Source organism: Crocuta crocuta, unplaced genomic scaffold, assembly GCF_008692635.1.
Source record: "Crocuta crocuta isolate KB4526 unplaced genomic scaffold, BGI_CrCroc_1.0 scaffold435, whole genome shotgun sequence".
NCBI classification, from domain to species: domain Eukaryota; kingdom Metazoa; phylum Chordata; class Mammalia; order Carnivora; family Hyaenidae; genus Crocuta; species Crocuta crocuta.
Genome location: NW_027530980.1, coordinates 273627 through 299880, shown reverse-complemented (window position 1 = coordinate 299880; position 26254 = coordinate 273627). Strand labels below are relative to the sequence as shown.

The 26254-nt window shown below is 33.2% G+C and overlaps 1 long non-coding RNA gene across 6 annotated transcripts in view; it reads left to right on the top strand.

Moving 5' to 3' along the window:
- The window catches only part of LOC144236529 (uncharacterized), a 231149-nt gene that overhangs the window by 14623 nt on the left and 190272 nt on the right, over positions 1-26254 (top strand). For 4 of the 6 annotated variants that reach the window (XR_013336592.1, XR_013336593.1, XR_013336590.1 and 1 more), the window contains exons 2-3: positions 21663-21734; positions 22200-22285. This is a non-coding gene — a long non-coding RNA (uncharacterized LOC144236529). Of the gene's footprint in view, positions 1-21662; positions 21785-22199; positions 22286-26254 lie in introns of all 6 variants that reach the window. The other 2 variants (XR_013336594.1, XR_013336595.1) reach the window with 2 other exon arrangements.

Below are 26254 nucleotides of genomic sequence, written 5' to 3'. Positions count from 1 at the left end.
ATTAAAACTGTTTATAAGAAAAAGAGAGGAGTCAAGGATGACTGTAATGTATTTGCTCTAAACAGATGGAGAGATAGAGTTGACATGAATGAAAATGGAAAACCTATGGGTGGAGCGGGTTTTGGGTGTGGGGAAAATCAGAAGTGCATTGTTGAACATAGAAATTTTGAGAAGTCTCTTAGTTTCCAATCGAGATATCCAGTAGGCAGTTTGATATATAGGCCTATCCAAGACAGGTCTGGAAAGTTGTTTCTGGAAAGGAATTAAGATTAGTCCTTCTGCCTAAGGAAAAAGTGAGATAATGATGAACAAAGATGTAAAGCAACTTAATACTGGAAATAAAGGTAATTGATTAGTTTCATGACAGATGATCTCTATTTTGCCAATGTAAATTTTTAGAGTAGGTTTGGTGGTAAAAGAAGAATGCTAACTATTTGGAATATCTTATAAATGGAGAAGTGAAGGGGCACCTGGGGGCTCAGTTGGTTAAGCGTCTGACTTCTGCTCAGGTCATGATCTCACTGCTTATGGGTTTGAGTCCCACGTCTAGTTCTTTGCTGATAGCTCAGAGCCTGGAGCCGGCTTCCGATTCTCTGTCTCCCTCTCTGTCTCTCAAAAACAAATAAAAACATTTAAGGGGATGGGGGAAGAAAGAGAGTAGAGGGTAAATGTAGATTGTCAGAACTGAGGATCCTGGTCAAAGTGATGTACCAATGTATACAGTATACAGGCTAGGTAGGAAAGAAAGGGAAGAATAGAGGAAAATAGAAATATGACAGAAAGAAAAGGAAAAAACAGTTAAGGAACTGGAAGAATACAGTAATATATGAGAATAGAAATAGTGAAATGGAGATATGCAAGGATATCCAAAGGATATGTTTGGAGAAGTATTGGGGTCTACATTTTAGTAGTAAAACAGTTATATTGATAACACTGTCTAGATTGTATCCTGGAGAATCAGTGGTGGAAATGGAGATGTAGTTTGCTGAATTAAAGGATGCTCATTTCAGAAAACAGGTTTAAGAATACCTACCAGGGGCAATATTCAAAACTGAGAAAGTCAGTAAGGGCCACAGTTTAACTTCTGCATGACTAATTTATTTAAAATTTTGTCCTTAATATCATATGTTTCCACATATAGGAGGATTAGGAGGAATCTAACAGAGGACCATGGGGGAGAAGAAGGGGGGAAATAGTGGGGAAGAGGGAAAGAGGCAAACCATGAGAGACTCTTGAATGCTGAGAAGAAACTAAGGACTGATGGGTGTGGTGGGGGGAGGGGGGAGATGGGCATGGAGGAGGGCACTTGTGGGGATGAGCACTGGGTGTTATGTGGAAACCAACCTGACAATAAACTATTTGTAAAAAACAAATATATTGCTAATGATAAAAAAATAAAAATAAAATTTTGTGCTTGATGGAAAAGGGCCTAAACTCATATAACATCTAGTTTCTCATTTTTTCTCTTTTTCTGCACCTTTCAGAATATCCTCCCTTATATCGGAAGTGATTTTTCCTTCCTACACTATTGAAAAATCTTCAGTTTCTATTTATTTGCTCATTTCCAAGTGAAATTTATTTATATTCTTTATAACCACTGTGAGTCAATAAATAGAATCAAGTTTCAAGGTACTCTCATCTTACCTAGCGAGTATCTCTTTCAGTAAGACTATACAAGTGCCTGCCACTTATCTTTACAGATTTGCATGCATTACATTTACATGATAAGCTGTGGTTCTCTGATAAGTCAACAACCCTCAAAACTTTCCAAATCTTATCAACGCTCCTTCAGTTATTGAGTCTCCTAACTTTTAAGGAGAAAAGAGGGAAAAGAAAAAGAAAAAAGACAAAAAAAAAACAAATATCTCCTGTTACACCACCAGCTTTACATATCATTGAAAGGATTTCTAATCTGGATATTTTCTTTTGAAATAGACTTTTTTTAATCATGCTTTCTTCCCACTGGAAATCTTAGACTGGTATCTTCAACTGCCATGAGTAAAAGTGCTATTATTTGCTAGCACATCATTAACGTCCACCAGGAGTATAACAAATTACACCTTTCTCTGCAATTTTACTCGAGCACTATTTTTGTTGTTGTTAAAATATATAAAACTGAGCTTGCACTTGGCACAAGAGCACAGAGATATTTTATAACTGTCAAGGTCACTAATACATTTGCAATTGGGGCTACCATATTATTTTTGGTCTCCTTATAGAACAGGCCAACAAAAGAATCCCCAGTAGAATGTGGAGCAAAATCAGAATATGTGTGGAAATATTGCATGGCCCATTTGTGAATATAGTTAGTAAAAACAGTCCAATTTAGCCATCTGCCAACATGAGTGTTGGAATCCAGCATTGTTAAATTATTCAACTGAAATATTCATAGTAGAGATAATCAAGGTGAGGTGGGTCAGGAGATATTTTTTATGTCCTTGCAGGTTCCTTACAAGGTGGGTTTTGTTTGCTTTTGTTTTAGGCCAGAATTATTGCAGGTAATGAGAGTATACACAAACAATTTATTACATTTTTAATATCTCTGTAGGTCATAAGAAGTAGAAGTTGTAAAAATATACCAGGCAGAATACTTGAGTTACCACAATTAATTTTGGTAATTTTTAATTATTTACTTAGACTTATGTCCACTCCCTTAAAGTGTTAGATTGTGAAATTTTGTGGGAAACCCAATAAATGTCAACTTTTCTCTTATCGTATTTCAAATTGCTTTCATATAAATTGCCTCATTTTATCCTCAGAATAACTATGAGCTAATTAATATTCGTATGCTTTCATTCTCTCTCTAACCCCTTACATACGGGCCATACGGTTAATCACCAATTCTTATCACTTAATTCAATAATAAGACAGCCTGATCTTATTTTTACTCAGAAAATGTCCTAACAGCTTCACTTAATTTTGGAAGCATGAAATCTGGCTGAGGTAGCTTTGGTGCTTACTGGGAAACCCAATGTATCACACAGATTTAAACCATGGATAGTCTGTAATGTGAAACATATCAAATTTAGGTAAAAAGGTATCTGGCCTAACTAGAAAATCTTCCGACTGAGATAAGCAATCTCGTAGTACTTTAGTATACCATTTATTATATTATTTTATAACTGCTTGTTTACTTTTCTATAATAACAATTGCTACTGATTTCTAAAAGGCAGAAAATATGTCTTTTTACTTCTGCATTGTGCCTTGCAGAATTTATGACACTGTTTTGACACTCAATAAATTTTTGTATATGCATGACTGGAGCTCTCTCTTCTTCACCCCATGTCTACCAAAGATTTTTTTTTATTGTCTGGAGAACCATCATGGGAATTCTATTTGACTCAAGGATCTTGAGATTTCTCCTAAGAACAATTAAGAACCTGGAAAGAAGATAGTGGATTATCATGCTTTAGCACTAGGAAACACCTGCAAAGCTTTATTAATTCTTCCATCTTTTCTCTACTTCCAAACACTATAATTGCCCTGCTTAAGGAGTGGTGCCTTCATTAACAAAGACTATGCCATATCCACAAGCCTTAGTTGCCAGACATAATGTTCTTGATTGTGCTTATTATTCAAATTTGCTTCCGAGGTCTCACATTTCAAATGTGCCAAGATCCTCTATTGTTCAAACTCTTCCTTGCTTATACCAATTTATATCTGTGTTTGAGTATTTCATATTTTGTATTTGGATCATATTCTGTGACTCTTGCATGGAGCCCAATTCTTCTGTTTAGAATATTACACTCCACTTAGTACAAGCTTTAAATTTTTTTTTCAATTTTTACTATGATATATTATAAGTATATTTCATACCTAGTTTTTCTCAGTGTTTTAACCTGTATTCCTGGTGATTTGTAAGTTTCAGTTTAGGGGTCTATTAAAGGGTCTGTGCATGATTTAGTAAGTTGGATATTTTTCATTTGCAAAATTGCTTGATATGTGTTAAATATATATTACGTTTATGGAAAACACGTCATCAAAGGATATTCTGTCAAATATCTCTCAGAAATCACAGTTTGGCCACTAGTTTTGCCAATTTTTGATATTATTTGTATTATTAAAGAATAACAAGATAAAAATATGAAAACATGATTTTATTTTTTAAAATGTAGGGACTATAGAGAGGCGCCTGGGTGCCTCAGTTGGTTACATTCCAACCTTGGCTCAAATAATGATCTCACAGTTTGTGAGTTCAAGCCTCGTGCTGGGCTCTGTGCTGACAGCTGAGAGCCTGGAGCCTGCTTCGGACTCTTCTATTTCCCTCTCTCTCTGCCCTTCCCCCACTCATGCCCTGTCTCTGTCTCTCTTTCTCTCTCTCTCTCAAAAATAAATAAACATTGTTTTTTTTGTTTTTTTTTTAATGTAGAGACTGTGAAGATGGTAGATAGATCAGTATTAAGCTATTTAGGGTTAAAAGGACTAATAGGTGAAGGACAGGATTGGTTACTGTGGTGGAAATATTTTGTAGGCTACAGTATTGTGAATAAATGATATATATTTAGATCCATACTACACAAAATGAACCTTATTATATGCAGATTTAAAAATTTATTTAGGAGGTTGGAAGGTATCAGAATGAAGCATCCAATACAGCAATCTAGCTGTATTACAAATATCTGAAATAACATCATTACATGAGGTAGTGATGGAAGAGATGCTGACCGAAGTAGCTTTGGAAACAAGTGGATTCTGTAAGAATAAAGTCAAAAAGAACTGAACATAAAAACCCTACTTTAATGATAAAATAGTTTTCCATGGGATTTTGGTTAAAAACTCTGAAACATACACACACACTGCATGTGTATACTAGAACTGAACAATTAAGTAAATGAAAGGCAGAGGGTGGGAGCTTGGACATATGGCTGATTATAGGACTGGGGAAGCAAACATATAACATGAACCTGGAGCATCTTGTCATGCCAGGAAACAGGGATGTGCTCAGAAACAACAATACATAATAATGAGTTTATGTCAAAGGGATATAAGAGCTAATTGAAAAAAAATTACCAATAGACGAAGCTAAGAAAATTTGAGCAAACAAAATAAATTCAGAATATTAGATTATACCAAAAGTATATAGTAAGTATTCATACATCTATATTTACATAAATAAATGAGAAAAAATAAATACATGGAGCAGAATATATATCATTCGTGAAGAATTCCAAACAATTTTTGAGGATATTTTATCTTCGAGGAGATAATGTATAACTCCTCACTACTTCAGCATAGGCTACACTGAGGGACTTTCTTCCAAAGACCACACTATGAAATAGGAAACAAAAAGCATAACTTCACAGTAAAGAAACCTAACAAACACTATTTCAGCTAGGTGACCGAGGTTAACATCAACAGTGATAAGTCATGTTGACAAGTGGTACTCTTGATATAATAGTGATACTTGACCTCTGTAGTATTCCTCCCAAACCCATAAGCCACATCTAATCTTAAGAAAAATACCAGACAAATCTCAACTCCGGAATGCTCTCCAAAATATATGACTTTTGAAGTTGTATTTTTCTTAACAAATAGCATTGATGCATGAGCTTTTGATCCAGTTTAAAAATTTCTTCTTACATTAGGTTTTATAACACAGCATTATTCTCCTCTAGAGAGAAGTTATGGGCATTTCTCTGCTGGTTTTCTCCTAAACAGTGGTTCAGATTTAGATATGACTGCTCATATCCAAAATCATCTGCCCACTCACATTTTATATCAGGTCTAAAACTCAATTTTTGGGGGTGCCTGGGTGGCTTAGTGTGTTAAGCGTCCAACTTCAGCTTAGGTCATGATCTCATGGTTCATGGGTTTGAGCCCTGGGTCAGGCTCTTTGCTGACAGGTAGCTCAGAGCCTGGAGTCTGCTTCAGATTCTGTATCTCCCTCTCTCTCTGACCCTCCCCTGCTCATGCTGTCTCTCTCTTTCCCTCTCTCTCAGAAATAAATAAAACATTAAAAAATAAAAAAATAAAACTCAATTTTCATCTTACATATTTCTTCATTCTTCCTCACATTCACAGACTTGCTCCTCTTGCTTCTCTATTTCACTATTATTCTATTGATTAAGTAATGCAACAAAGTTTTTATTGAATACTCTATATGACAAGACTTTCTCTGCAATAAAGAGGTAAAAATTAACAAAGAAGACTAATTTTTGCCATTTTATGTTTATTTCCATATAAGGTCTGGTGGAGATACAATAACAAGAAAATTAGATTTACTATGACTTCAATGACAATAAATGTGATAATTTAAGAATGAGTTAAGGATGTCTGCTTGTCATTCTCTCTCTCCCTCTCTTCTGCCCCTATCCTGCACTCTCTCTCTCAAAATAAATAATTAAAAAAGGATAAGTCAAAAGTTTGGGATATGAATTGGCTTTAATTTAATTTAAAATAAATTATAATTATGCAAAAGCTTAAGGTATGTGTTCTCCACATGGGATATTAACCCTCTCTACTTCCAGGTTTACATATCTGTCAAAATGTCTGATTTATTTCAAGAAAGCATTTAATACAGGGGAAACAGAAAAGCACCAGGGCACAATGAGAGATACATTATGTACCTGAATAAAGGTGCTATCAGTTTATATATGTGATACTGACATACTTTTTTGACCAGTTTCATATTTTTAAACTTTATACCCTGTAGTGACCACTAATTACTATTTGTTGACTAGGTAACTATATAAATCAATGTATGGTAGTCCAAAACATGAAGAAGAAATTCCCAAAGATATATTAAACCTAATTATTTATAATGAATACATGAAAGAGAATTTCAAAGGTAAAATATATGTACAAATACCAAATGAAGCTAGGAGAGTTTAATACACAGAATGAGTACAATCAATTTTTATACACTTTTCAGTGGTAGGTTTTAAGTTTCCTATAAACCACTATGGTGATTGGAAAATGATATAGGAACTATTATTTCTGTTATGAAATCTAGGAACATGTTTCTCTCATCAGTTCTCATAAATCTTCCAGTGTTTATTTTAGCTTACCCCATCTTTACAAAATGTTTCTTATAGTGTCCTTTAGGCAATGGTGCACAAAATGCTACCAGTTATTAGCTCAGAATGTATACTCTTGAATTTTCACAACATAAAATTTTATTTTGCTATTTTGAATTGGCATTTTCACCCAACCTTATGGGAAATGAGTTGATTGGTCAATCATTGAAGTTAGTACCTCACACTGAAGACAAGTAAATCCCAATCTTTGAAACACAAAAGCCTTTTAGTAGAAGGATGTCATCAATACCCCATGAACCTTTGAAAATTATTTGTGGAAGTTAATATGAATAAATGATTTATTTGATGTTAGAATTTCTTATTTTTCCCAAAAAAGAAATAAAATAAGATATAATATATCCTTGCCATAAATAAGTTGATGGACCTGTTTAAAGCTTAGAGAATAATGGGAGGTAGTAGAAGACAGATCAAGAACAGAACAAAAAAAAATCCTTGTAGGGTGGATTCATATTTTCCCTGAAGTAAATTTTCATAATTTATTAGAGGTGATTCCTGAGTAGAATGAGTTGCAAATGAAGGAACACAACTGTAATGTCTAAGCCTTTTGTCTTTCCATGTTCCATTTTATCATCTTCACTCAGAAAACTGGCACAGTAGTCCTCAGCTCCACTCTTTTTTCTCTACAATGAGTGTGTGTACACCACAAAAATAAAGTTAAGATGAATATTCAAAAATTCAGGATTGAGTATCACACAAAATTCTCTTTCATTATTTCTAATATTTACTGGTAAAAATGTCTCACAGACAAACATAAAATATTTAGCTAAGCATGTTAGTTTTTCAGAGTAGATCACACTTCAGTAACATATCTCAACATCAGTAAAGGCTTTCTGGGAAAATATATATATGATATAATGTTTACACATCCCTTTACCTTTACTAATTAAGAAGTATATAATTTATAATGCTTAGCATGAATAATTGGCTCACCATTTCCAATTGTATTGATGAAATAGGCATTTGGGAGGAGAATATTGGAATTCCTCTTTCTCTCCATCCTAAACAATATATGATCATCTAATTAATGTTGTTAACATTACTTACTAAAATTGAAATTCAAATAAATGAAATTAGAAGGTTTTTTGATAATAAGTATGTTGAACTGAATAGTATTATGATAGTAGGCAAGATCCCATTAAGAATAGTAGTCATCATCTTAATAAAAAGGGTAACACATAAAAGGACAGTGTGACAAATATTTTTAAAAGTTGAAATTTAAATACTATGGTAGAGCTGAAACGTGAAATATTATTTCCAGCTAAGACACTCTAAGTGTGCCCTGTGTAGTACTTAGAATCTGAGCTGCATCATAAAGATATGGTTTACTGGCTTGGATTTTAGAGCATATAACAGAAATTGATAATTTAAGTGGGCAAAGATATGTGTAAGCATTAGGAGTCTTAAAATTGGGGTAATTTTGGAATAGCTGGAAATATGGGCCTAGGCTTAACTTCTAAGACCTATTCTGAATTATCTGAAGTTACCACCTGATTCTCTAAGGAGTTATTGCTTTGTTTCAAAATGACCAGGGTCTATTTCATGTTCCTCCTATTAGTGTCTGCTATAGAATACATGGAGCATACTTACCTGCAATAGATACTTTAGGAACAGATAGATCTGAACCAGAATGAAAAATATGTTTCCACTGCATTCTAGAACAGCTGGAGAATCTTTCCTTGCTTAAGACCTCTTTTTGTTGAGAGTGTTAGTGGTCATTGTATGAATGAAGACGTGTACTCAAAGTGGTGCATGTTGTCTCCAAAGCCCAAAGAGACTCAATTTGTACTATTTTTTAAGTAGTTCACATCTCAAGGCAAAGCTATTTCTTATTCACTTTGAAGAAGCAATACTAACATGCCCCCAGCCTTGCAACACAGACATCTCAGGAGCCAGAGGAGATCTTCAAATTTTCATGAGTGATACGGGCCGAAGTAATGAAGGTCCATGAATACTAATTATGAGCAGAAAGGGAGTGTTGAGCCCCGAGCAAAAATTATTATAACTTTAAAATTTTTTTTAGCATTTATTTATTTTTGAGAGACAGAGAGAGACAGAGCATCATCAGGGCAACGACAGAGAGGGAGACACAGAATCCAAAACAAGCTCCAGGCTCTGAGCTGTCAGCACAGGACCTGATGCAGGGCTTGAGCCCACAAGCTATGAGACCATGATCTGAGCTGAAGTCAGTGTTTAACCAACTGAGCCACCCAGGGGTGCCCAAAATGGCTACAACTTTGAATGAAAGCATTCTGTTGTCCTTGTCATGGGAATGCAAAGCACTTCTGTTTTCAAGTTTTGTTTTGGTTTTGGTTTTGTTTTTTTTGGCTTTTTTTTTTTTGCATTTACAAAATCCTCGGTTATTAAATAGATACCAAGAGTGTATTGATTTATCTCTTTGTCCCATCAGAGAGTCTATATCTGAAACATCAGTTGCAACTGGAATCATGGCCCTATTCAGTTTCCGATAATCCACTGTAATCCTTTAAAATGCATCTGTCTTCAGGAAAATCACAAAAGGATAATTGGGAAAGTAAAAGAAATCTCTTACTTTGGCTTCTTTCAAATATGTAAGGTGCTAATAAACACTACTTTTTCTCTAGGTCTTTACCATACTGTTCAGTAGTGAAGTGTCACTCCAAAATGTTCCCCCTTGGTTTTTCTCTTTCTTTTTTTTAAGTGTGCCTCCTACCCAGTGCAGAGCAGAAGGCTGGGCTTGAAATGCCTGAGGACACTCAGGTGCCCCTTCCCTTGGTTTTTCTAATCATATTCACCTTCCTAGCTAAAACATAGTGGTTTAGTATAAGAGGCTGAGGAGGTCTGCAATGTGAAGCAAAATATACAAAAAAAAAGTAACATTAGAGAAAATAACCATAAAAAAGTCTGTTCACTTGCTCCACATATTCATAATAAAATTTCCAGTGCTATAAAATAGGAAAAAATAACCAAAGAAATAAATTATTCAAAATAATAGAAGACATTTTTCTCAGTCAGATCACAGTCCTTAGTCTTCAACTTGAAAAGGCCAGGAGAGTGTCAAACTAGTTCAAAGCGAGTTAACCTAGAGAAAGATACATTTTGCTAAATTATCAGAATCCTAAATATTTAAAAAAAATGATTGTAACATCATCCAGATAGAAAAAGTGGTTGGGTTACAAAAGAAGAAGTAATACGTGAACATTAGTCTTATATACGTATAATTATAAACTAGAAAATAATGAAGTCTCTTAAATTTACAAAAGAAATAATTTTTGACCTCAAATTTTAATTTAAAAATATAAATCTGGTGTCAGAAAATAAAATCTAGTATAAAAGAAAGAAAATAAGGACAGTTTTTTAAGACAATGATTGATACATTCTTCCATGAGAAAACAAAATTGAAAAAAAACTGGAATTTTCCTGCAACCACGAAGCCAAGGACATATCTCACTCGCAGAAAGAAAGGATGTTCTGCATTCAGATATAATCTTAAAAAAATATTTGTCTATCATGTCGTCATTCATTTTCTATTGTTCTCTTATTTTCTTTTTGATGCTGTTCTGGGTTTCCCATTTTCCATAGGATTAATTTGAATACTTCTGAGATTTCCTTTTGAATCTCTAGAGTTTTGAAGCTATGAACAGTGGTAGCTCTAGATATTACAGTATGTATCCATAATCTTCTCAAAGTCGTCCTTCACATTATACAATATCACTTTACATATTATATAACAAATATAATTTCTTTTACCCCTACCCATTCTTGGTGTAAGTGTTGTCATATTTTGCTTAAATAGCTTATAAATTCACTTTGAATTGTTTTTCCTCTATGAACTATCCTTTAAAAATAAACATTAATATTGAAAGAATATATGTTTACTCATTCCATTGCTTTCTAATTGCTTTAATTAAGTTTATTTATTTATTTTGAGAGAGAACGAACAAGGAAGTGGCATAGAAAGAGCAAGAAAGAATTCCAACAGCATGGAGCCTGATGCGGAGCTCGATCTCATGAAACCATGAGATCATGACATGACTCTAAACCAAGAGTCAGCTGTTTAACCGACTGAGCCACTCAGGTGCCCATAGTTCCATTTCTTTTCATTCCTTCATAGATCTAAGTTTTTTTGAAGTATAAATTCCCCTGTAGAACTTTGCAAATAAAAATATACTTTTCCTCTGATTTTTTTAAATTGGTATAAGGACTATCAAGATTCCCAGCCAGATCTGCCCACTATAACTAAACAGATTGTTTCCAAAATCTATTTCTTTTGTGTCTTGTATTTTGAGTCACCTTTCTTGGCTCCAGTAATAAATCTAACCAAGCAGGGAAGATCATTTATTCTTGTTGACTGATTCTGACTGTTTTGTTTTCAAGCCAAGTCTGATTCCATTTTGTAAATGAGCATCATTTTGTTTCCTCTCTAGCAGCAACATTGGGAGGTTGGCTTTGATGTTATTATCTGACCATATGGTCTTTTTCAAGTGACAGAAAACACTGGTTGTATCTTTCTGTTTATCCCTTGTGTTTCCTTGTGTTGAGGACTCTGTTATCTTTTGATTTTAGAAACTATTCACTTTGCCAATAGATTATAACAATATGGTTTTAAAAGACAGATTGCTGGTCTCTAATGCAAAGATGACAGAGTGCTCATATTGCATATTAAATCATTAATTATGTATAATCTGATTATTAGATAAAACCCTTTAAATTGGTGGTGTTTTCACATTCTGTGAATTTGAATCACTTTTAAAAATTAAATTTAAATTAAAAAAAATCACTCAAATGAGATGCCTGGATGGCTCAGCTGGTTAAGCATCTGACTTCAGCACATGTCACGGTCTCATGATTTGTGAGCTGGAGTCCCATATTGGGCTCTGTGCTGACAGCTCAGAGCCTGGAGCCTGCCTCAGATTCTGTGCCTCCCTCTCTCTCTGCCCCCACCCCACCCCGCCCCGCTCACTGTCTCTCTCTCCCTCAAAAATAAATAAATATTAAAAAAATTTAAAAAAATTTACTCAAATGAAATCAGTTCTGTTTTCAAGGGACATCTTAAGACTATTCATATCTACCTGACCATCCCAACCTGAAAGTGATGCAGCTGATTCCTGTTTTTGTTTGAAATACAGCAAATTGTTCCTTTTATTAACATTTGACCAATGGCCAAACTATTGGTTTCCTATGTTTCTTTGTGGTCAGCATGTGTGAAACTAATTTTTGAAATACCTTTTCCTCTTCAAAAAGAAGGTAGTTAGCATTTACAAGTTTGGCTCTCATCATAGCCCTTTTGTGTGTATGACTGCCTCCGTTTTAAGACTTTTGGAGATTGATCGGTCATATAAGTGTTTCATTTGTGTTTACTATGGAATTATATAATTGAGAATCCATCTATTATAAAGAGGGTGAAATGTATACAGGTTTTTAAAGATTAGAACCATTTTTGCATGGTTTAGAGAGCTTAGAGCTCTGACTTAAACAACAACAAAGAAAGGCCTTTATTACTTTAGATGGAAATTGTATGAATGAGTTTGATTTAGTGTTAGAATTTAATGCACATGAAATGAAAAAAAGTACTTCTGGCTTATAAAGTGCTCTTTGCCTGACATAGATATCAGAAAGGTCCTAACTGCATGTTTGTGCTCATTTCTCTTGGGAATAAACAAGACAACCATAGAGAAATACTCAATGTCTAGGCAAGATGTTTATAATAACTCTGTGTCTGTGAAAATTATTAAACTTTATCATGACCCACAATCTCTAAACTGGTGCTTTTGCAAAAACACACAAATGAAATAGAGAGATATATATCCTCTGACCCTAAACCTCTTATCTTGAATTTCTCTGGCTTTTAAGTTTTGTACAGAGTGAAATGCCTATTCAGGGCTTCGTCCCAGATAAAATGGGCTATAAATTACCAAGAATAGCCATCTTTAAACATCTTCTAGCTTACCTGAGTAGTTCATAAGATTTGGGGTGTGTGTGTGAAATGTTGGTTAAGGACTTCAACTTTATTATTCTTATCATTACCTTTAGTAGTAGTATAACTCGTTGGTATATTTTCTGACTAAACAACAGTACAACTCAAAAGATAATGGTGCAGTTGCTAAGAGTAGATCTTGAAAATTCTTATCACAAGAAAAAAATTCTATTTAAGGAGATAGATGTTAACTAAATTTATTCCGGTAATGATTTTGCAATATATACATGTATAAATGATTATGTTTNGTGGAGTATAAGTATTATATATAATTTATATATAATAATATATATTATAGTATATGATATATAATAATAATATATAATATAGTATATGATATATAATAATATATAATAATATATGTTATATATAAATTATATATTATTTATTATAAATTATTTTGATATAATAATTTATAATTTATAATAATTTAAAATGCATTTATAAATTATTATAAATATGTTTATTATAAATTATTATATATAATATATAAATTATATATCGATAGAACTGGAAAAATGTAAAGGTAGATATATATTCCTCCAAATCATGCTTAAACATGTTGCCTGCCCATAGCCTTAGCTTGGTTCTTGAAGCAGTCTGGAGTCAGAAACTATAAAATTCCCAACTTTTTAGACAAAAGTCTCACAAGACAGAACGATTCTTAGCTAGAGAGTAGGTTGAAGAATTTTTAGATACTTCAAGTATACCAAGCTGGGAGCTTGTTTCAAATTACCAGTTTCAGTCTGGTTGGTGAATAAACTTGGCACAGAAATAAAACATACATGTATAAACTTTTGGTATTCCAGGGGGCATGAACCGAACGGGGGAGGAGGGGGTTAATAGGTACTATTCAGTCAATTCCAATCCATTCTGTGAGAAAGGAATTGTAAGGAAGCATAGTAATTTGAGTAATTTGGAGATTCCTGGCAAAAAAAAAAATCATTAAGCCATAAATAATGTAATTATGAAAAATATTTCTTTTCTTATTTTCTTATAGCTGTGGAACATGCTATTTCCTAATATGGAAGGTGTGCCAGGATGGCTCAGTCAGTTAAGTGGCTGACTCTTGATTTTGGCTCAGGTCAGGATTTCATGGTTCATGAAATCAAACCCCACACTGTGCTCTGCACTGACAGCGTGCAGCCTGCTTGGGATTCTCTCTCTCCCTGTCTCTTTGCCCCTTCTCTACACATGTGCACGTGCACACACACACTTTCTCTCTCTCAAAATAAATAAATAAACTCAAAAAAGGAAAGAAAAAACCGCCCAGCATTGTGGCCCAATATAACTGAACTCAGCATGCCAATTTATAACGAAAACTGATAATGGATCATTAATTAAATATGTGTTTATACCTCCTGCCCCCGCATTGTAGTGATATCACAAATATGATTTAAATAATGCATTTTGTAATGAAGGAAGTCTTGAGATTGAGGGATAATACAATATGGCCAAGGTAGAGCCTTCTTGGCTGTCTTCAGGAAGGTTATTATTCAACTATCAGTTACAAAATTGAAGATATAAGAAGAATTGTCAGACTTTGAAGATCAGCAGGACGTTTTGTAACATGAACCTCAGCAAGGAATAAATTAGTTGTTGACAAGCCTGGGTCATTTAATTTTTAGTTCCACAGCCTAGAACCTACACCTCGCAAACTCCTTGGTGGAGAACTACATGTCCCTTTGGTCTCCATATTTCATGAAAAACTGGAAGCTGGATCCAGACGTTTGATCAGATTCAGACTTATTTTTATCTGATAAGACCACTGGTGGTATTTTGTTCTTTTATCTGGCAGTATATAATGGTTGTGTTTCTTTGTTATGAGACTAACAGTCACTGATGCTCAGATTTAGGTCCTTTAATTCATTAATACATCGTTTTTGCTTTTAGTTTGAGTAATATTATAAATGAATGGTTCTCTTCTTCTATTATTCAGTTATCTTACTGTTATTTAGTGGTACAATCAAAACAGGAAAGGAGAGAAAAATCTTTGATTTTTTTTTCCCCTCTGATTTATCAAGTTGTCTAGATAATGAATTGGTCTCCTATTGTCTCAGAAGGTGCCCAGTTGGTTTCTATTTCTTGCAATACCATCACAAACTCATGAGTTTAAATACATTTGATGAGTTTCAATTCATTGAAGTTATTATTAAAGTTCAAATTACTTCTTTTGGCCAATGGGAGTCACTGTACTGTGACTTCTAAATCCTTTCGACATGACTATAGAGTTTGACAAGTTTGATAACGTCTTTATTTTCTGTTCTATATGCCCTCTTAAGAATGTTCGTTCTACAGGGTTGGTCATTAAAAACTTCTGGATTTTTTTTGATTTTCAAACTCCAAAAGTCATGCTTTTTAACATTTTTATAAGTAAAGAGATATGTGTAACAAATAAGGTTCACAAATCTGAATACCTTTAATCTTTTTGGAGTACCTGATTATACTCATTTGAGTATTTTTGACATTAACCGGAGGGAGAATTGGGCTCCATTATATCATATTCTGTGCTTCAGATTAAACAGAGAAGTGTCATAACTTTTACCAATTCTCTCATAGCTCAGTCATATTTATGTATTTTATTTAATATAAATAAATTCTTTTGTTGAGCTAGGAATGGATATCACTTTTAAAAGAAAATTTAACACTAATACTTTAATACTAATATATTTTTTAAAATGCTGAATCTTTTCTTTGCCTTTAGAAAAAATGCTTTTCCAAAATACCAAAGTAGTCCAACCTGTAATTCATTCAGATACTGTAGAAATCAGGAAAGTGTAGCATCCATTTTAATCAGTATGATATTTAAAAGGTAGAATAACAGTCCTAATGTTCTTGTTGTGCACATCATTTGGTTAAAATAAAATATTTTCTTGCTTCAGATTCTGTATCTCCCTGTTTCTCTGCCCCTGTCCTGCTCACACACTCTCTCTCTCTCTCTCTCTCTGCCTCTCTCTCTCAAAAAAGTAAACATTAAAAAAATAAAATATTTTCCATTTTTCTAGAATACAAATTAAAGATATAAACATAGCTGTGTCAAATTTACCTTCCAATACATTCAATTTCATGAATTCTTTCATCAAAATTCAAAATCATTTGCATTGGAGAAGAGAAATGTGAATTTAGTCACATAGTTATTTGGAATAATTGAAATATCAAGAAGATTAACAATCTCTAAATATGGTTAAAAATCTTAAATCATTAAAAATCAAAATAAAGGTATAGAGAAACACAGTGAACTATGAAAGGGCAGGAAAATTGTTACATAAGAGCAAGAGAGTATAATCTTAAGCATGTGAAAGAACGTAAATTTGGGGAGAGTGGAAAATTAGAGGTAGAGATAGATGATTTAGATCATTTTGATTGTAGATGGGTTATAATGACTGCAATTATTGTCCAACTATCCACAATGGAAACATGGAAAGGAAAAGCAATGGGGATAGAACAGAAACCTTGACATGAAGTAAATGGAAACTTTTATTTACAGCAAATTGTCAAAATGTAAATGAATGTAGCAAACAAAAAAAAGTATTGGTAGGGAATGTAGTAGGATCTTTTAAAGAATCGAAATTGTGGGTATACAGATCAGAAAATAAGAGAGTAAATGGAAAGGAAGACAAGGAAAATGGTGATAAATTGTAGCCAGCTCAATGATAGCCCTTCTAGCAAATACTTGAATGGTGATTGTTGGACAATAGGGATGGTATAATAGCCACTTTATTTCTATTTCCTCTCCTTTTTATTCCGTTTCTCATATCTATACATAAATACAGTCATGTTAAAAAATGCTGATATGCAGTGACCCAGCAATCTCCCTGTAAATGCTGAAATTACTGTGATTTGTTTCCAAATAGATTGGCTAAAACTCAGTGGTAACTTATCAAATGGTTTTAAATTTTTTGTGTGTAGTTTAAAGAAGTATCTATTTTTCTCTGAGGAAGAAAAAAATTGTTTCAACCTGTCTGTGATCAAATTGATTGTAAACTTGCCCATGCAGTTATAAGTTTACAATTAAATCCAAATATTGTACATTCAGTTAGCACAACTTCCGCTCTAGGAGAAACCTCTGTTAAGTGGAAAGACAGGTACTTCTCTCCTATACAAAGGAAAGTTTTAAGATGTGCAGTTGTACTTTGCTTCCCCGAAAAAACCTGTTTTTTTTTGAATAAACATAAAACCTATAATGGTTTTATGGATTATATTGTTAGGAATGTTTTATAACTGATGTGATTAAAAGGTTTGCCACACATATTAAATGATTATTAAATGATTCAAATACCAAATCCATGGATATTTTGTTATTAAACAACTGCTACCCGCATATCCTGAATTTCCATGCTTTTGCTTTTTTATTATATGTTTGCTGAATTCTTTTTTCCATAAAATCTACCCAACAGGCACAATCAGAAGATAAAAACCCTTGGAATGCAGTTTTAATTTAAAGGCAACTGAATATAGGATTTAATGGTTTTGTGTCTAGTGGTACATGTCAGAAAGAACAGATAATAACAACAGCTAATACATGTATTGGCTGTGCTGCCAGTCAAGTAGTTTTATATTTTAAACAGCTTTATTGAGATATAATTCACAAATCATACATTCACTCATTGAAAGTGTGTAATGCAATGGCTTTATCATATTCAAAGATACATGTAACCACCATTGAGTCAATATTAGAGCATTTTTATTACCACATAAAGAAAACTATACGCTTTGGCTATCATCTCTTTATCCCTCCATCCCCTGTCCTCTATCCTAAGGAAATATTTTGTGATTTTTCCTCTATAGATTTGCCTATTCTGTATAATTCATGTAAATGAAATATAATACGTGATTTTTTGTGTGTGGCTAGTTTCTATCACTTAGCATATTTCAAGGTCCATCTATGTTGTAGTCTATCTCAGTATTTCATTCTTTTTTATGACTAAATAATATTGTGTTGTGTCTATTTACCACTTTTGGTTATTCATCCATTTATTGATGGACATTTAAGTGGTTTCCACCTTTTAATTATTATAAATAATGTTGCTGTAAAACCTCACGCACAGCTTTGGGGTGGACATGTTTTCATTTAACTTGGGTATGGTGTAGGGAGGGAAAATCGTCTCTTTGCCTGACTGCTTAGCTCAGAAGTCAGTCTCCTCCTGCCCTTGGACTGGGACTCACACTCCTGGTTCTCAGGTCTTTGGAAACATTGTAATTTACCCTATTTGTTCTCCTGGTCCCCAGGCTTTGGAACTCAGACTGGAACTACACTACCAGCTTTCCTGGGTTTCCAGGTTGTAAATGGTATATTGTGGTACTTCTCAGCCTCCGTATTCATGTGCCAATCCTTATAATAGATAGATGATAGATAGATAGATAGATAGATAGATAGATAGATAGATAGACAGATAGATAGACAGACAGACAGATAGATACATAGATAGATAGATAGATAGATAGATAGATAGATAGATAGATAGACAGATAGATAGACAGACAGATAGATACATAGATAGATAGATAGATAGATAGATAGATAGACAGACAGATAGACAGACAGACAGCTAGATAGATGATAGATAGATAGGTAGATGATAGATAGATAGACAGATAGATAGATAGACAGACAGATAGATAGACAGACAGACAGATAGATAGATGATAGATAGATAGATAGGTAGATGATAGATAGATAGATAGACAGATAGATAGATAGACAGACAGATAGATACATAGATAGATAGATAGATAGATAGATAGATAGATAGATAGATAGATAGATAGATAGATAGATAGATAGATAGATAGATAGATAGATAGATAGATAGATAGATAGATAGATAGATAGATAGATAGATAGATAGATAGATAGATGGATAGATGATAGAGAGATGATAGATAGATAGATAGATAGACAGATAGACAGACAGACAGATAGATAGATGATAGATAGATAGGTGGATGATAGATAGATAGATAGACAGATAGATAGACAGACAGATAGATAGACAGACAGACAGATAGATAGACAGACAGACAGACAGATAGATACATAGATAGATAGATAGATAGATGGACAGACAGATAGATAGACAGACAGACAGATAGGTAGATGATAGATAGGTGGATGATAGATAGATAGATAGATAGATAGATAGATAGACAGATAGATAGACAGACAGATAGATACATAGATAGATAGATAGATAGATAGATAGATAGACAGACAGATAGACAGACAGACAGCTAGATAGATGATAGATAGATAGGTAGATGATAGATAGATAGACAGATAGATAGATAGACAGACAGATAGATAGACAGACAGACAGATAGGTAGATGATTGATAGATAGATAGATAGATAGATAGATAGATAGATAGATAGATGATAGATAGATGATAGATAGATAGATAGATAGACAGATAGATAGACAGACAGACAGATAGATAGATGATAGATAGATAGATAGGTAGATGATAGATAGATAGATAGACAGATAGATAGATAGACAGACAGACAGATAGATAGACAGACAGACAGACAGATAGATACATAGATAGATAGATAGATAGATGGACAGACAGATAGATAGACAGACAGACAGATAGGTAGATGATAGATAGGTGGATGATAGATAGATAGATAGATAGATAGATAGATAGACAGATAGATACATAGATAGATAGACAGACAGACAGATAGATAGAACCTCCTATTGGTTCTGTTTCTCTGGAGATCCCTCATCTACCTAGGCTCTGTGGCTCCAGGATTTGTGATATTAACCAACATGGTAGGCAACCTCATGCTATAAATTGTGCAGAATTTTCCCTCTTCCATCATTATATTTGAAGAAGTCGGGCTAACATGAAATAATGTAGCATAGCACAGAAGCTAAAGAGTTTTGTAATCAGATGTACCAGGAAACAACTCTTAGATTTGTCCTTCAGTATTATGTGTAAGCAAGTAAATAACTACAATTGAGGTGATTAAAAATGGTGAAAATTATCATTTCTTGTAAGATTCTATTGAGACATATACTAGTATATAATATATAAGATGGTAGTTTAGTCCCAAGGATGTAGTGTCTGTGGACATAGCTCCAAACTAAATACTAGAGAAACCTTTTGACAAGATGTGTCAGAAGATTTATGCTTTAAAGATGCAATTGGCAGGAAGGACTTTGTCATATATTGACACCCACAAGAGTACTTGTCAGTTTACCAAAATTCAGCTACCAGGTATTCATTGTATCTCTGCTGCTTAAAAGCCTTCTCCATTTATATACTTTGAGAGCTGATAGGTGTTACCACTGGTTTCAATAAATAATCTATATTATGTTACCAGTCATGTGTCAAACACTGAAGTGGATAATAAAACTCCATTTTTAAATCTCAATTTTGTAATGTAGGACCTACCCTTAGAAGATAAAATGACAAAACAAACTAAACGCTAGTCAACATGAAGTGATACAATCCTAGGAAAAACTGTTCTGGTTCAGGAATTGCTATATTCACTCTATTGTCTTTTTTTCTTTCTTTCGTTGAGCCCATTCACTATCTAAGATTCATTGTCTTATGAGTTAACAACAACTGTGGCTGCATACAAATTTTGGTAACCATGATAAATATGGAAGGAAAGATAGTGATCCTGTATTTATAATAATGGCCAATCTTTGCATTTAAGCATGTTCATGCACACATGATTTTCTTACTAATGTGAAGGGTGAAACTCTGGTATTCTTTTATTTAAAAACAATCAGTTTTCTACATTGTTAAATACTGATCTATCTATACACTTTGAAAGCATTCATCATTTATTATCAAGAGAGTTTTATTTTTTTTACTAGAGCTAAATTAAATTGAGGGGAAATGAAGCAAAACTGTTCTTTTGTGATTCAGTTACATCAATTAATTTATGCAATGCATTGCAGCCAAGGAGGTATGTATTTCAAGAGAAAATTGATTCAAATAGTACTTTATTTCTACAATTATATTTTTTCTCTAAACCTATCAGATTGATTGTATATAGTTGGCATGTCTTAATGCAAGACGAAGTAGCTTGATGTATTTGCTTTTTAAATGTATGCATAAAACTGAATTTGTTCCAATGAATGTTGAACTCTCTAGAGGACAGGACCGATACTAAATGAGAAACTGATAAGACAATTTTTTTTAACTGTAACCACTTAAAAAATACTACTTCATTTTTTCTGGTAAAAAGGGTCTAGTGTCTGTAAGTACAGTCCTAGTTTTTTGCTGATTAGATTCACTGATTAAGTTTCTACCTGATTAGCTCTGCTGGGCTAAATATAGGTCAAACATGCACTAGAAGAACTTGTAGCATTTAACTATTATTCTAATGCAATTTGTCTATAGGGCATTATTTTATGTTCCAAAGCACAAATACCTTGAAATTATTAGAAGTAGCTATGGTTACAAAATGGTGATTAATGATAGAAACTAAAATTCCCATAGATATATGACCTAAACAAACAATTTTTCAATTTACAGAATCTCCATAGCCAGCCTAGTTCAACAGGAATAATTGGTTGGTTTTGAATAACTATGCTAATGGGAGTGCCTCTCTACTTGCTAGGTGGGGTGCTTGCTATCCCATTCATGAACCATTTAATAAAGCCAATTAGATCCTCAAATTTACTTGGTTAAAATTTGTTATTTAATAGATTTGATGGCAACAACAAGTTCCAAAGCAAACATCCAGCAGCATACGGAGGAAAATGAGAAACATAAGCATGGTACTTGCAAATCTTTGAATTTACTTTCTTGAAGTTTCCAGGGACTGTGGGTAAGCTCCTCTCTGTCTAAGCTGTGCTGTTTTGTGTTTAGGTCCCCTATTCAAATGGTTTTCCTTTGCAAGGTGGGTCATCCTAAGCTAGCAGAAGGGTTTGCTCAGAGCCACACACCTAGCCTTTCATGCAACAATTACCCAGGTGGTAAACCTCAGTGAGCTTCCCTGGGAATTGGCGGTGGTGTGTACAAGGCCTTCTTATGCTCAGGACACAGTACTGCTAATATATTAAGTTGAACGTTTATCTTTTTTGTGTAAATAAAGGCTATTGGTAGTGGGGTCTTGGAAGCCAAAAAACTGCAAAAAATGGAGGGCATGGGTTGAACATTTAAAAGCTTCTGGAGCACTCACCACCTCAAGAATTCTCCCATGGTAAGGATAAGTTGTTTATGACACTGTTACATTGGCATAGGTCATCCGGCAACCTCAAGAAATCTATGCCCCATGGAACACTGTAAAACATGGACAATCCCTGAATCTTCAGCACATCCCTTTCAGGTATGTGTTGGGCTCTGAGAAATACAAAGTCTTAGCTAATGAGATCTTTAAATTCTAAAGAGTCAAGTCGGCTACCTTCCTGTACACTTGTTTATTTTATGTCTAATAACTATAGTCCCCAGAAGTTGGCAGACATCTAGCAAGATGAAAAAAAATATTAAACATAACCTAGAATTGGGGCACCTGGGTGGCTCAGTCAGTTGAACGTCTGCCTTTGGCTCAGGTCATGATCTCGCAGTCAGTGAGTTTGAGCCCCTCTGTGCTGACAGTGAGTTTGATCCTGCTTCAGATACTGTCTCACTTTCTGTCTCTGTCCTGCTCATGCTCTGTACTGTCTCCCAAAAATGGACAAACATTTTAAAAAGTTAAAAAAATAATAACAGAAATATAGTGGTCATTGTAAGAAATGTTCCAATTAGACAAGAAACTTATTTAAGAGGTACATTTGAGAGTAAGGGTTCCCAGATTACTTAAACAGAGCATGATGCCTATTTGACTTTGTATGCAGAAGCTTCCAAAAGCCTTCAAGATTCCAAAATAGTCTTGTTGAAAGTCTTGTTACAAAAGGCTAATAAAATAAAAAACACAAGAGGTACCTAAGGGGAAAAAAAAAAGATGTATGCTGAGTTTCAGATTTATTTTCAGAGACTTCCATTTCTCGACTATTTGGAGTATTTTTCTCTAATCTATGAATGAAGCATTTCTTCCATACATATTAATTTCTGGACTTAACTTGCTAAATAGCTTATCTATTTAGATAGTCTATTTAGATCATCATTAGACTAATTCTTAGGGAAAGATTTAGTTTTAGAACACTAACTACAGTAACGGCTTTCTTCTTGGTATCCTTAAATTTTTTTGGAGAGAAGAGAACTGAACTTTTTTTTTTTTTATGATAGGGAATGTTGAGAAAATTTTCCAAAATGTTGTTAGAATAATGTTTTTTTTTTCAGAATGTCTTTGAGTCCCTGCTATACATCAGATATGAATTTAAAAATTGGAAAGTGTCAAAAAAGATTCTCAATTTTATTAGTCAGAAGGGAAATGCAAATTTAAAACACAATAATGAGTCAATCTATACCTACTGTAATGGAAAAAACAAAATAAAATGACAACAACCAAAATTAGAAAAACATCCCCACAGTATGGCCAGGATAGGTAGGTTGCAAAACAAATTCAATGGTTATAAGTAGCTGGTGGCAATGCAAAATTGTACAGCCAGTTTGGCAATTTCCTATAAGCTTAAACATACACTTACCATATGTTCTAGGAATCTCACTTTTAGATACTCACTCAAAGACATGCAAACATGTTCACATAAAACCTACTAAGTGAATATGCATAGTGGATTTATGTGCAATCAATCACTTAAAACTGGTAACAATCCAAATGTCATTCATCTGGTGAGCCAATAAATACACTAATAGAATATCTATAAATTAAAGAGAAAAAACTCATTAAGCATACAAAATCATGGATGAATCACAAATGTGCTATTTGGAAATATTCAGTTTCCAATGTCTAAATACAATATGACTCCATTGGTACGACATCGTGGAAAATGAAAAACTACAGTAACAGGAAACATCGGTGTTGCCAGAGGCTGGTAGTTAGAGGTTGACTACAACATGGCATGGGAGAAGATTTGGAATAATGGAACTGTTTTATATCTTGACTGTGGTGCTGGCCACATAACTCTGAGTGCTTTTCAAAACTTCCAGAAGTTTACACTAAATATGGTAAATGTTGTATGTAGATTAAACTAATAAAAAAGTTAAAATATTTAAGAAAAAAAGTCAGGTAAATAAATGTGTTACTTACATGGTTGCTGTACTTTAGGATTAAAGATTACATGACGTTCAAAGAAATGAGTTAATCCTAACAATACAGTACTCAATTAAATAAGTAAATCCCTAAAAATACATATAGCATGAGAGCCATATTAGGAATTCAGCTAAAAGTAAGCAACAGTTTTTCCTATTAGAAGTCCCTATAGCTGTGATTCATGTGCATGTAAATGTACATAGAGTAAGAGAATGATCTGTGTAAGATCCGGGATTGTGGTTTCTTCTGGGTGGTCAAAGGGCAGGAGGCTGTGCAAGCTGCATTTTGAGTTTGAATGTTGTGTATGTGAGTGTTTCTCTATGATGAACAATAACTATGTTACTTACCTTTATTCTATGGATGAAACATTGCATAATAATTTTTAATAATACAATAATAGCTTTTTATTGAGTGCAGTTGGGTAGGTACTTCAAATATCTTATTATTTAATGTCCAAAATAAGGACTGGAATCAGAGAGAAGACCTTCATCTAAAATTAGTCTTTGTCATGTCTTGTGATGCTTCCTGAAATATTTAGTTGACTTCTAAACCAAAATTTTTTAGTTGAATAATAGTTATTAACAGGTATTTAAACTTCTTAAGAAGAAAGAAAATGATTTAACACTAGAGGAGCTAAAGTCTCTAATTACTTGATGCACACAAATAATTCATTGTCTTTAATTGTCTCATTAAGAAGTTAAATTCTACTGTGACAGAACAGTGGAAAAAACCATAATAAAGAAACTTACTATCTTTAAATTCATTTTCTGATTTTTCAGTGTTTTTCTCGGTTTTATTAATGTGTTTAAATTAAAAAATTATATTTAAATGAAATATTTGAGTTCATATCCTCATGAGATGTTTGCCAAGGATCAAATTCTTTGTTCACATTAAAAAGAGGAAATAACTTCAAGCATAAGATAGCTATGAATATAAAATAATTCCCAGGGAAATATGCACATATTACTTCAGATTACGTTTTACGATTACAAAATCATGAAAAAAGTTGCCTTTTGGAGTTAGTTTTCCCCATCCTAATGTTTTATCTGGTCTAATTTTTTTCTTCCTCCTATGTCTCTTGTAAAATGTAGTCAAAATCATAATTCAGTCAAGTGAAGGCAAATAATGTCATGTTTATGGCAAGAACTGCAATTTTCTCAAAAAGAGAAAAAAGATTGGATTATTAGCAACTAGAAAGTGTATGAATATTCTACTATGGTTTTGTTTTCTGTATTTGTAAAGAAACACTCTTAATGCAGATTGTTTATCCTGTTAACAAAATAATCAGTAACTTGAATATTTATTTCTCTTTCATAAGAAGACAGTGCTATTAAGCCAATAAAAGTATAGATTTTTGCACGTGGATTTTGTTTGTTTCCCTCTGGTATTTGTTATTATGATAATAATTAAACATTTGACATACAATTTAAGTACTTAATTAAGCATTTTGAAACAGAAATATATAGAAGAGATTATAATTGTTTTAACAGAAGAGATTTTCAAATCACAAAAAGTTAATTTTTATATCCAAAATACTGTTTCATTTTTCAAAATTTTCCTGAAAATTTTTGAGTTACTTCATGTGACTGTAAATAATTTGACTTAATAGTACATAAAATGTAGTAATTTGTGAAAGATATGGTTATATGTTTGTAAGTATTTTAATGATGTTTAAGTGAAATATGAAAATAAAGGCATTATTTTTGAGAAATAAAATATTGCCTCAAATATTTTTCCAACCCAGATGAAAATTACCTTTGGGGTTTACAGTGAAAAATCTAACTAATTACCTCTATTCTCTGATGTAATTTTGTATACTTAATTATGTGCAGTTACTTTCTAAATTATAATTTAATTTTTTTGAATTTAACAGCCTCTCAACTCCATGACTTTTCAAGCTTAAAACAAAAGATCCAAATTGTTGCTTTTCTCTTAGTATTGTATCTACAGCCCAACAAAAGCCTATTTATGATTCTCTTAGTTGTCCACAGTGACATAACCAACTAAACCTGTGACTCAGGGTCATAAATGGTTTTCTGTTAAGTGCTGATATTTTTGTAATTCTTACATGTAATATTCAACAGAAAATTCCAGGCACTTATGACTAACTAAGAAATAGATATCTTATATATATATATATATATA